Here is a 13,626-nt window from a genome sequence, read left to right as displayed (position 1 = left end):
CTATGTTGAATAACTTTGGCGTTGATGGACGGAATTGGCTGAAATTTTCAGGAAAATGGCACATGTTGTTTCTGAGCGTCCCCTGAAAGTTTGGGGGGGTTTCGTCAAGCAGGGGCCGAGACAAAAGGGGGGTCCCAAAACGTGTTTTTAACATTGAGTTTTCCATAGGGCGGTTGGACTCACTTTTAGCTCGAACGGCTGAATGGATTTCTAAAAAACTTGGCAAAATTGTAGAGACTGTTTGCTCGATGTGCCTTTGCTAGGTCTCAAGATATGTGCTCCAGTGGATTTTGAGAAATTCACTTTGAAAAAAATATATATATCTGTGACAGCGTCCTGGTTAGCGCCCCGGTTCGCGTACCAGACGCGTAACGGAACTTCGCGAGGAGAAGCGGATTGGCTCTCCGGTGACTCTCAACATTCTAAACAGTCCGGAGCGGCCGCCATCTTGTCTCTCGGTAGGATCGAGAGACAAGAGGTGGAAATAAACGAAGGGGGAAATGAATGAAAGGGGCAAGGTAGACCCCTCCTGACCCCCTAGGATTGATGTGGGGGCTATTAAAGGGCCCCGCGGGGCAAAAAAATAAAATACATTTTTTTTCGATTTTTCGCGGTGGAAGCGCTACCCGGTACGCGAACCGGGTAGCTCACCGGTAGCGTAACGGGAGTCCGCCATCTTGTGTTTCGGACGAATTTAGTCACAAGATGGAGGATAAACAATGTTGGGAATGGGTATAAGGGGGCAAGGGAGACATATCCTGACCCCCTGGGTTTTCTGAGGGTGGCTGAGGAGGCCCATATATGTAAAAAAAAAACCACATTTTTTTTCAAATTTTCGCACGGTTAGCGCCCGGTCCGCGCACCGGGTAGCGTTCCAAAAAGCGTAACAAGGGGAAAACCAAGGGAAATAGTAAAATAATATTTTAGAGTGCTTTGAGGTAGGGTAGCTCTGAATAGAGTTGTTGTGTTGTGTGGGTGATGTAAGTACCAACATGTAGGTACCAATGAAGAGTCTAAAATTCAATGTACACCGTCTCCTCTGTAGATATTTTGTATGTTCTAATATGGGTTATTTAAATGTAAATGTGTGGAAAAGCACTACATGCTTTAAAGCAATTGTATTTTTGAACTGATTGTTCTTTCCTCTTAGTCCTCCTCTTTGGTTTTTTTTCCCCACACTCTTCTTCAGCATGATAGTTGATAAATTTGTTCCCTCAAAAAATGTATATACATAAAAAATTATATTAAATACATATAAAATATATTTTTCCTTTAAAAGAAGAATACATTTTACAGCTTTTGATATTTGCTATTAAAAAACCATTGAAATTCACTGAAAAAACCATAGGTTATAGACCATATATAGTTAGGAATAAGCATTTACAAAACCTTGAAAATTCACTCAAAAAAACATAGGTTATAGACCATATATAGTTAGGAATTAGCATTTACAAAACCTTATTTTACTCACACAAAACCATTGAAATTCGCATATATAGTTAGTTGCACTAACTATATATCGCGCACCCGCAATCCACTGCTGATCATGTCACATATTTCATCATTCATGACATGGTCAGTGACATCACTGATGACATCACTGATGACATCTCAAATGACATCACTGATGACATCACTGATGACAACATCCAGTGACTGTATGTTTCTGTAAAGTTAAAATATGTCTTACATATTGAAGAATGAGTGGATGTATAATTGTCTGGATGAAGGATTTAGTAGGTGCATGACTGACCGTATGAGTGAGTGATTAAATGTGTCTCACTGAGTGCATGGGTTAGGGACTAAACTGTCTTAATTTGTGCATCATTATGTCTGTTGTTCTGTAAACTGCTGCATGTGTTGATCAGTAGCTATATGAGTAACTATATGGGTTATTGATTGGTTGCCCAAGTATTTGTATGGGAGACTGAGTGTGTGTGGGGGTGGCTGGGAGGTGTATGACTCTGTGCATAGATGTGTGAGTAGTTGATTCACTAGATGTATGGGTTCAAAAGTGCATGTGGAAACAGCTGTATGGGCGGTTGACTGTGTGCATGAGTGTATTGGTGAGTGAATGGATATCTCAGTGCTACATGTCAAAGTAAGTACATATGTAAAACACAGTACATGTGAGAGTTGACTTATATAAATAACTGTGCATAAGAGCCAGTGAATGTGTGAGTGGCTGTATGGATCATTGTGAACTTGTATCAGGGATTGTATAAGAGAGTAAATATGTGTTAGTATATGTTTGAATAAGTAAGGTGTGTATAACTGTATAGTTGAAGAAATGGAGGTGTGATTGATTCTTTGCATGACTGACTAGGTGTGTGAGTAACTCCATGGATGAGTGACAGTCTGTGAGTGTCTGTTTACACTGAGTGTATCTAAGGTTATATTAGAGTCTGAAGAGGTTCATCGTATTATCACATGAATGATGTCATCAGTGATGTGATCAGTAATGTCAAATGAGATGTCATCAGTGATGTCATCAGTGATGTCATTTGAGATGTCATCAGTGATGTCATTTGAGATGTCATCAGTGATGTCATCAGTGATGTCATTTGAGATGTCATTAGTGATGACATCAGTGATGTCACTGACCATGTCTTGAATGATGTAATATGTGACATGATCAGCAGTGGATTGCGGGTGCGCGATATATAGTTAGTGCAACTAACTATATATGCGAATTTCAATGGTTTTGTGTGAGTAAAATAAGGTTTTGTAAATGCTAATTCCTAACTATATATGGTCTATAACCTATGGTTTTTTCAGTGAATATATATATATATATATATATATATATATATATATATATATATATATATATATATATATATATATATATATATATATATATATATATATAACCTAAATTCAGTTTCCTGGACCCAAAAGTTTTTTTTAAATGTTGCCACAATAGATTGATTCTTCAATGATAACCCCATTGAAGTACCAACTTTCTCTGTCAAGGACACAGAATCTACTTTTGCATTGATGTTACCTGGACGGCGTTGTGCACTGGGAACAAAAGAGCTTTGCTGTGACCAACATATATATATATAAACAGACATTATTATTTGGGGTTTTGGTTATTTTTGAGGTTTGGTGGGTAGTTTATAAAATGTATTGCTTTTTACATTTAAAAAATAATTTTGTAATACTTTTTCTGAAAAGTAAATATGTTATTTGTTGGTCAAGTTTTGGGGTTTTGTAGGGCTTTTTAGTGGGTAGTGTATCAGGGGTTAGCAGGCTCCAAGTGATAGTCCGGCCCTGCAGACAACACCCACTATGCCTGCCCAAAGACTGTATAAAGTGGGGGTGCCGGCGTGCCTCGGGTAGGCCATCCATGAAAGGTGGGGAACAGAGCCAAGCATATAGACCAGGTTCTGTAACCAAACCCGCTACACATTGTCAGAGTCCATGCCTAGGGGGGTGGTAGCCACTTGCTGTGGGTTGTGCCCACTGAACTTTTGGATATGGAATATGATTAAAACCCCAAAAGATTTCACTGAAACCAATAAAAGGCTAATGTGAAGTTATAAATGCATATAGCTGCAACACCTCAACGTATGTTTAAAAAAAAAACCTCAGGCATTCACCTAAAAAAGTACAGATATGGATATAAAATACAATTGAAAAAAACTGTGAAATTCACAAGCGGTGGTAACTCGCACACCAAATTCAATGTTTATGGCTTCACAATATTTATTCCAGTAAAAAAAAAACACCAAAAAATAAAATGTAGTTAAACAACACTTAATAAACCCCAAAATTATACTACATTCCCAATCATCCTTGTGAGAGTGGTATGGATAAAGTGATATGAATCTCATCTGTAAAATGATGTACATTGTTTATCACTGCACCTGTTTCATAAAGGGTGCGATCATGAGTATTGCTTTTGGTGTGCAGGTTATGGTTTGCATGGCTGTTGTGCGAGTTATGGATTGTGTACACAAATGTAGGGAATACCACAAGCGAAAACTCTTCCAGCTTTGCCATCGACTCCACCAGTGTCTGAAGTTGACTCTGCGACACAAAATGGAGGGTCAGTTGTTCACTCTAGTGTGATTGGTCCACCTCCCTGTTAGGCAAAGTTAACTCCATGAAGCGCGGCTGTGGTCATGGTGTGGTCATAGAGAACAAACGTATAGTGTTGCCAAAATGCTCATATTTAGCTCCCATTCTGAGGGCCCTTGTATGCAGGAAGAATTTCCACCAACATCGATGGACATTGGTAAATCTTACACAGAAATGTTTCTCCACCTTAATCTTACAAGGCAGAGACAACTGTTTCGATTGAGTAACTCCAGTAACGACAAATCCTCAATAGCCTAGGACAGATTTTCAACCACCATCTTAGAAAAGGATGTAAATCCTCTAAAAGGAGTGACAAAAGATCCACAGATCACACTGGTACTCGGGCTTAAGCGTTTTAATCCTACATAATGACATATCATTACCCATCCTTCCTCCTTTTACTTCCTTGTTACATCCCATTTTCTAATTTCTAATTTCGCCATTTTCCACTCTGATTCACCTGTCAGAAAAATCTGAGTTTTTTTGTATCTTAGTTGTATTGTTTGTTGATCTGCCGAACAAAATCACCAAACTAGAAATACTAAAGTATTAATCACACCTCAGTGGTTTCATTAAGCGACAGTGAAAGACCTCGGCCTCTGTTGACACACCTAGAAAGGTCAATTATTCTGAGATTCTTGGAAAGTTTCAGGGAGAAGCAGGTATTCACTGGAGGTGGAGACGGAGGATTTCACAATTAAAAGGCGTAGCTCCGAAAGCCTCGTATAAAGTTAAGTAAAGGAAGCGAGGTCCTGGTGAAACAGAGTCGGTTCCTCGCAGGGTGCTCATTCGAGCTCCCAATCGAGCAAGTGACGGATATGGCTCGCTTGCTGGCTGCCGCGTTACTTCTCTGTGTGATTACAGTGATCAGCACAGCTGCGCGTGTAAATCCTCCAAGGAAAGTCCACGAAAGTGCAATTTCATCAGCCAATGAGGACCACGAGCGGGAACAAATCAGAAACAAAAAACAAGACGCCGGTATTGTTGACAGCCCTGTGAGTACTGCATGACAAGATTGTTTTAATATGTATTTAAAGCAGAACACCTTGAGACTAGCGGACCTATGCCACATATGAGCCCGGCAGCGCTAACTTGAGACAAGGTGGCCCAGATTTAGAAGCAGCGCTACTCCCTGTCAGTTGCATTGCATGACAGGAGGTAGAGCTTTAAGTGGGCCGGGTCCCTCCGGGTATCAGCTACAGTAGCATTTTGGAATGGACATTGAAATGGGTCACTATAGGGCCGCATATTCGTGTCCTTAACTATACTGATAGTCATGGACAATTGATGCAATTATTTTCAAGTAATCCATGTTATGATTTAGTTTCCGTTTGTATTTCACATGTTTTGCTGAATCTTGCACTCCACTTGAGTGTTGGCTATTCTCAGGATAAGGGCTTCTAGTGGGATGAAAAAACGTGAGGGAGTCTCCCAGAGGGGTGTAGCCGATGTAATTAAGGGCGTGGCTTCAATTCATGTAAGCCAAAAACCAGTGCTTACATGCTTATCATAGAGTGCTGCGTGACTGGCATTTTGCTGCTTCTGTCATTGCATGACATCCAGATATAAAATACAAGTAACATTACACCTACAACATGCCAGGCAGGGCTATTGGCTGTGCCACTGGTTCTTAGTTGCATAAGCTAAATAAGCAACAACTATGGCTTTGTTGTATAGAATATTGAACAACTATAGTTCTGAAATGATGAGACTGTGAAAGAATTAAAACGAGTCTCTTTGAAGTTTCTTCAAAGCCTGTGAAGGGTAGAACTTATTCAGAATTCGGACTTTTATTTCACCCTGTGGGTGAGGGCAATAATGCAGAACCCCATAGGGACATTTACATTTACATTTACCCGTTTCAGCACCGGATTTGTAGAACTGCTGGTGCTGAGCACCGACAGGACCCAGCTCACTTAAAGCCCTGCCAAGGATGTTATGTTTTTGGGTGTTTTTTTCATGCAGCATATATATTGTATAGTGCATGCATTGAAGTGGATCAGTTCCAGGTGTTTATCACAGCCATGGTTGAAAGCTCTAAAGCTGAGGCTGAAGGCAGTGAGTGTTTCTCACAGTGCCTGTCAGAGGGTCAAAAAGTTGCTCAGAATACATGGTCATCCAAACCTTGGCTTCTCTGCAGAGCTCACAGAGACAACTCCTGACAAAACCAATAGTCCTGGCTGTATTTAGGTGTATGCCATCACATCTACATCTTTCCAGGCCTCTCACACCCACTGCACCTACACAGCAAGGAACAAAAGATCTTCGATAAAGAGCCCCTTTATGGGTGCCCGCCAAGCATTGCAGCGCCGGCTCGACGAGGAGCAGACCCATATGATGAAGCATTATGACACCTATCTTGCTGGGTGTGTGCTGGTCCTAGTTCCGAAAGGAGGTATTCCCCACCTCCCTATTACCTTGAGTACACACCAGGTGGTGTATCTGCCACCCAGGAACACCGTATCACTCTTGTCCTCTAGCATGATCCAGGGCTAGTACGGATGGACCTTTATCAAGCCCCGATTATCCCCCTTTTTGTTGACTTTGTACGAGTGAAACATGAGCCTTACTATAAAGCCCAAGTAACTTTTGTTTTTATCAGTGAATTTATATTTATATTATTATTATTACTTTTGAAATCTGCCACACAGAAAAATGAGGTAAATGGGATGTCTGCATATGAAATAACACTGTACAGGTACTCACTTAAGGGCTTCCAGGAATTTTAAGCAAAGGCACTACAATTCCAGAATGCCCTTCATTTTATTTAAGGCTTGTTAATTAGAGCAACATAAGTTTGGCACCGCTTGAAAAAGTTGGACGTCGAAACGCGTTGTGGTGTGAAATGCTGTCTCTTAAATAAAAGGATATTGCTAATTGGAGCCCCCAGGAGTGCATCGTTGTCTCAATTTGTGAAACAATTACTAGGGGGTTCATGGTTTTTACCCCCAACACCGCAGCAGCATCAACAGCACGCCACTTGTAGACCACTTTGTTTTGGAGAACCCTAAATGTACTAAAGAAGACTAAAGAAGAATAAAACAATTGGATTTATCTTGGGTCTGTGGACGTATCTGAAGAAACCTATTTGAATCAGAAGATAAACGGAAGAAAGTATTATATATACACTGACGAAGGCAGTACGCCGAAACGTGTTTGTGTGGTTCTCGATAATAAACTCGTGGACTGATGATTCACCCTCCTGAGTGCTGTGATTTCTGGCAAAGCAACCCGGAATAGTGAGCAGAATATATATACAGGACAGGATAGGCAGGTAGAGTAAAGAAATCAAAATACAGACCAGACAGGAAGGAGAAAGAGCTGAGGCTAGGGAGGAGAAAAGACAGACTGGGGTGAATAGTAATAAGATAGGGAGGGAACTGAGAGACTGACAAGGCGAGCAGAGAGCTTGGGAGTCAAAGGGGGACAGGCTTGGGGAAAAAGAGGGCAGACTGAGGGGGAGAGGTGAGATATGGGAGGGAGTAGAGAGAATTAAATACAGAAGGGTCAATTTGGGGGAGACCAGAGACAATGGGAGAGCAGAGAAACTGGCGAGGACAGTGGAGAGACTAAAAGTGAGAAGATAAACAGGAAGAAAGATAAGACAACAGGGAAAATGTGGGCAATGTGAAGTCAGAAAGGGTAGAATGGTGAAAGGGACAAGAATTGGAGAGAGAGTACACACTGAGGAGATCGAGGGGAAAGGAACGGAGAGCAGATAATATAGAGGATATCATGTGGATGGTAAAATCAGAGAGAAAGGTGTGGAGACTAGATAAGCTGAGTTAGAGTAGACAGTTGGTAGCAAAGATGCTTTGGGTAGATCCGATTAGCTGAGGCAGGTCAGGCAAAGCTGGGGGAGAGACTATAATTGAAACCAGGCAGAATGGAGGAGAAAGAACAGACTGGAATCGAGAGCTGAAAGATGGTGAAGGGTGAAGCAAATAGGAAAGAGGGGTTAGTCTGGATGAGCATAGATTGTTTACTGAGAGACTGTCAAGCACAGTGTAGAGACTGGGAGTAGTAGACAAGATACTAGAGAAGAGAATACAGACTGGAAAAGAGAGTGGAAAGACTAGGGGAAGTGGGTACAAGCTGAGGTGGGAGAGGGTAAGCTAAGGGAGAGGGGGCAGGCCGGAAGAGAGAACGGACAGAATTTGGAGATAGAAGGGACTGAGACTGGGAGAGTGAAGATACTGGAAGGAAGAATAGGGAGAGTGTAGGGAGACTGGACTGAGGTGGCAAAGTGAGCTGAAGAACGATGACGGATTCAACCCTGATATATGACTGGAGGAGAGTATCCGAAAAGTTTCAGTGTCTGAAAAGTTTCAGCGCTCCGTCCATCTTCTCATTGTGTTTTCTTTGTTTGTCCTAAATTGGCAGGGTAAGTTCAGGTGTGGGTCCCTGTCTCACTTTGCCACTTGATTCAAGCTAGCCTGGCTGATGAGGGGTGGTACCCTGAAACCAGTCCCCGGATGCTTGTTTCCAGTCAGGGAAGACCTGGCTTGGCAGTTTGGGCTTGACTGTTCCCATGAGGCACAGGGTCAAGATTGATTTGCATATAGTTTGGTCTGAACTCAGGTGACGAAGTGAGCTAAAGAACAATGATGGTTTCAACCCAGATCTGTGATGGGGGTGAGTGTCTGAAAAGTTTCAGTGCTCCGTCCATCATCTCCTTATGTTAACATTGGCTTATATCCAATTAGCATATTTAATTACCTTATAAGTCTCTAGTAAAGTGCACTTCATGTTCCCAGGTCCTGTAAATTAAATGCTACCAGTGGACCTTCAGCACTGATAGTGCCACCCACTTAAGCAGCCCTTTAAATCTGTCTCAGGCCTGCCATTGCGGAGACAGTGCGTGCAATTATAACCTGTCATTTCAACCTGGCAAAAAACATTTTGCCAGACCCAAACATACCTTTTTAATATATATAAGGCACCCCTAAAGTACACCCTAGACAACCCCAAGGGCACGATGCAGTACATATATTAAGTAGGACATGTACTTTTAAATTTTACATATCCTGTAGTGAAAAACTCTTTAAATTGTTTTCCACCACACCAAGGCCTATCTCACTCATAGGATAATATTGGAGTTACTTTATTACAATTTATAATTGTAATTTCCAAATGTGAAGAGATAGCCCCTACAAGTTTGGTACCTCTGGAATCACAATTAAAAATCCTAACTGATAGTAAAGTCGGATTTTAAATTGCAATTATGAAAATGCCAATTTAGAAAGTTGGCATTTCCTTCTTTTAGCCTTTTGGTGACTGCAGCCTATCCCTGGTCACATGACTGGGGGTAGTTAGCAGGTGGGCTTTGTGTATTCTTACTAGACAGCCACACACAATGAGAGCTTAGGTGTGACTGCATGGGTCATAACTGGCCAGATGAGAGGGAGGAGCCGAGCCCAGTCTCACTTACTTTGCACCGGAACAAGGTTGCTTGCATGGAAAATCAATACGAGCCACTACAAGTTTGTCTCTTCACACAGTAAGATTTGATTGCCCACATGGACCGCCAAGGCAAAGCACCAGCCTGCGATGCTTATCCTGCTCTTGGCACAAAACATCTTGGCAATGAGATGGTAAATCTTCAGCAGGACTAATCTGGGACTGTATCCAACCTGTGATCCATCATGCTTTATGCTTTTAGGTGCTATTTTATTGTTTATTCTTTAAAAATTCATAACTTCAGTTCCACTAATTGTTTTTTGTTATTTTGGTCTTGTTTTATGTATTTACGTGTTGCTCTATTGTTCTAACCTGGCGTGGGATCTTTTGTGGGGGGTTTTCACTGTTTTACTCTTTGAAATGTTCCACAAATACTTTACATATTGCCCCTAAATTAAGCCTGACTGCTCTGTGCCAAGCTACCAGGGGGTTCAGCACAGGTTAATTTGGGGAATGCCTGTGCCTTACGCAGACTAGGATTGTGGTTGCTGCATAACCAGGGCTCACACCCCAGTCAATCAGTGATCACATTTCTAACACATGTATTTAGGCAGCAGGTGGATAAGTAGTGGTTTGCTTGCTCCTTGCATGACATTTGGCCAAACAGTGCATAATCTGTACTAGTAGCCAGCAGACAAGTAAATGCTGAAGTTTCTTTTCTATTTGCACAGCAGCTGGCCAAATCATATATATTTTCTGCTATTCAACTACAAATTCAAAGAAACTTCACTATTCACCCAACTGCTGGCTAAATAGCAGTCTTTAGGTACTATTTGAATTGCGGCCATGAAAACAGCAAAGAAACTTTACTATTTGCCTGTCCTGTGGCCAAAGAAAGCATATCTGCTTTTTAGTCAGTAGCCAGGCAAATAGTAAAGTTTCATTGCTATTTGCATGCCATTTCTTTTTAATCTGCATGGCAGCTAACCAAACAGTGCACAATCTCTACTATTAGATGGCCAAGGGCCAAAGAGTACAAAGTCTTCTTTTTTCCCAGCAGGCAGATACATAGTAAAGCTTCTGTGCTATTTGCAAGGCCGACATCCAACTAGTATCTAATGTCTGCGATTTAGCAAGAGGCCTGGTAAATAGTGAAGTTGCTTCCTATCTACAGGGCTGGCGGTCAAACAATGCATTATCTCTACTTTTTAGCCAGTTACAGACTGAGGTTTCTTTGCTGTTTGCATAGCCATAGGCTAAACAGTGCATAATATGTTTTATTCAGCCCCAAACCCGCTAGATAGTGAAGTTGCTTTGTTCCTTGCACAACCACAAGCCAATTCTGACATATTATCAGCTATTTAACTAGCGGCTGTATAAATAGTTACGCTTTCTTACTATTTGAATGACCCTTTGTCAAATGCCTTTTAATAGTGGCTAGATAAATAGTATAAATGTCTTTGATATTATCATGGCCGCCATCCAGAAAGTACCTAATGTATGCTATGTAGCCAACACCTTTAAAAAAAACTTAAGAAGTTAACTTAAAAAGCCAAAGGTAAAGTGCAATTATCGGTGTGAATTAAACAGAAACACCACTGAAATGCACAAGTGATGGTTAGTATGCAAGCCATAATATGCACAACAGCCATTCAAACCCATACCTTACACACAAATGCTATATTTATCACCTCACACAGATGATACCAAGATTTGACAATACTTAAAAGCACAAAGTAATTAAATCACAACTCATACTCAAAGCAGTAAACAATTCTGCATTCACCGTCCTAAAGAGTGTTATGGTTAATCTCATCTGAAATCTGAGCAGCATATGGAGAAAGGGTGAAATGCTCCTACATGTGTTTTAAATGTTCCTTGTTAATGAGAGGAGGTTGGAGACCCTCCCCAATCAGTGTACATAAGACATCCCTGTACTTTAGCCATGTTGTATGTTTTGTGTATGTGTAAAGATGTGTCAATAGTCAATAGTGAAATACCTTTTATATTTTCATGCAGTGGAAGACCCTCCACTAAGGCGAAGGCGCGTGGCCCAACTGCTTTTCTGCATTGCAAAAAAGGAAAGATAAATTGATAAAACACGATGGTATTATCATTCAAATTTTCCCTGCTTAGACAGTTTTGCAGGACGGGGCTGAGTTGAGCTGCTCATAGAGCAGGGAAAGGAGTGGTTGGGGTACTTTCTAAGTGTGCATGAGGGTTTGGCCAGCAGTCTTCGGCCGGCCAAACTGTCATGTGCACTTAGCATGTTCTCCACCAGGCTGTATTGGACAGGTTAGGTGGAGAACATGCACAGGTTCCAAGTCCCTGTCTGAGTGCTGAACCACGGCGCTCACACCAAACACAACGCAGCTGTCATGCTGGAGACAGCAGCGTTGTGATTGGCTTAGAGGAGCCTGTGTGCTTCCTGCTTCCGTTCTGGGACTCGTCGGGAAGAGAAGGGGAGGAGAGATGATGGAGAAGAGATGGGGCCGCAAAGAGGTAATTGTATTTTTTTTCTTCACACAACCCCCCACGATCCCCGATCTGTAACAGCCTCACTGTTTTCATGGCTGCAATCCAGATAGTTAAAAATGTATGCTATATAACCAGAGACTTTAAATAGTACCTAATATATGCTATATGACTAGTGACATGTTTAAGAAAAACAACATTAGAAGTTCACTCAAATAGCCACAGTTAAAGTGCAATTATAGGAGTGAATTACACAGAAGCACCACTGAAATGCACAAGTGGTGGTTGGGTATGCAACCCATAATTTGCACAAGTGCCATTTAAACTATACCTTGCAGATAAATGCTATATTTAGAACCTCAGAATGATTATACCAAAAATAACAACACCTAAAACACAAACTAATTAAATTACAACTCACACTCAAAAGCATAAATAATTCTGCATTCACTGAGGCTTATTTATAAGCCCCTTGTGCCGCCTGTGCGTCACTTTTTGTGATGCTCCGTTGGCACAGGAGCCTGCTCCAAATTTACCAGGCAGCACTAAGCCACATTTTTTGGCATATTGCTGCCTTGTAAATATTGCTACCTTTAATGCAGGTTTCTGCTTTAAAGGGGCGAGCAATGGGTGTTGCTGGGGCCATTCCCAGCAACATCCATGGCTTTTTGACACTGCCCCAGATTTACGAGAAATCATAACTCTGAAGCATTGCCAAAAACGTACACCTCTAAGAAAGGCACAACAAAGAGAAATATCTTTATTTCTCCTAATTTCTTCTTTTTCTATGTGTGCAGCATTCTGCAGCACACATAGGAAGAGTAAAAAGTCTGTTGTGATTTTGTTTGTGCATGAAGGGAAGCTTTCCTGCACAAAAACAATCATCCCTGCAACGCAGGGACATTTGCACCAAGGTGCAAAGGTGCCTGTGTTGGAGCACGGCTGCCCATTGTGCGCCAGCGCAGGAGAAAAGAACAGGAATGCTGCATATCTGATAGATAAGCACATTCCTGCACTTTTATTTTGCCGTAGAGCAGCGCAGCAGGAAGTCCTGCAATGCTGCCCTATGGGAAAAATGAATAAATCCGGCCCCCACTCTTTAACCCCTTCACAACGGTGGCTATTCTGCCGCAGTGCTAAGGGGGTGGGGGGGCCACGCGGCGGTCCCGTGCTCGTGACGGAATCGCTCCATCACGGCACGCGGGTGAGCAGTGCTTGTGACGCAACGGTTCCGTCACGGCCCCGCCCGCGCTTCAGAACGTTAGCGCAGGCGCGGAATTTGCGCCGCGCAGGCGCGGCGAGAGGGCCATGATGGAACTGTTCCGTCACAAGCATGGGAGGGGTTAAAGCTTTATGGGTAAGCTCATCTGAAATCCGTGCAGCATATGGCGAAAGGGTGAAATTATTCTACATGTGTTCTAAATGTTGTTTGTCAATGAGAGGAGGTTGGAGACCTTCCCCAATTCAGCGTACCTAAGACATCCCTCTGCTTTAGCCACAGTGTAGGTCTTGTGTATGTGTGAAGACATGTGTACTTCTAGTGCCTTTGCTCTTTAAGTTGTAGGTGATGCATGCACAACTCCTGCACATGCCCTATCTATTATGTCTGTGTGAGCAAGTGTGTACTGCTGCTGCTGCCTACCCTGCGGCTCTTCTATATATGTG

General features: G+C 42.1%; 1 long non-coding RNA gene across 1 annotated transcript in view; it reads left to right on the top strand.

The window, feature by feature from the left end:
• The first annotated feature begins 4,937 nt into the window (after nt 1–4,937).
• The window catches only part of LOC147685223 (uncharacterized), a 47,590-nt gene continuing 38,901 nt past the window's right edge, over nt 4,938–13,626 (top strand). The window contains exon 1 of the long non-coding RNA XR_015300417.1: nt 4,938–5,081. This is a non-coding gene — a long non-coding RNA (uncharacterized LOC147685223). The remainder of the gene's footprint in view (nt 5,082–13,626) is intronic.

The sequence above is a fragment of the Lissotriton vulgaris genome, chromosome 10 (genome assembly GCF_964263255.1).
Source record: "Lissotriton vulgaris chromosome 10, aLisVul1.2, whole genome shotgun sequence".
NCBI classification, from domain to species: domain Eukaryota; kingdom Metazoa; phylum Chordata; class Amphibia; order Caudata; family Salamandridae; genus Lissotriton; species Lissotriton vulgaris.
Note: the sequence above shows the minus strand (reverse complement) of the source record. Positions and strands in the feature narration are given on the sequence as shown.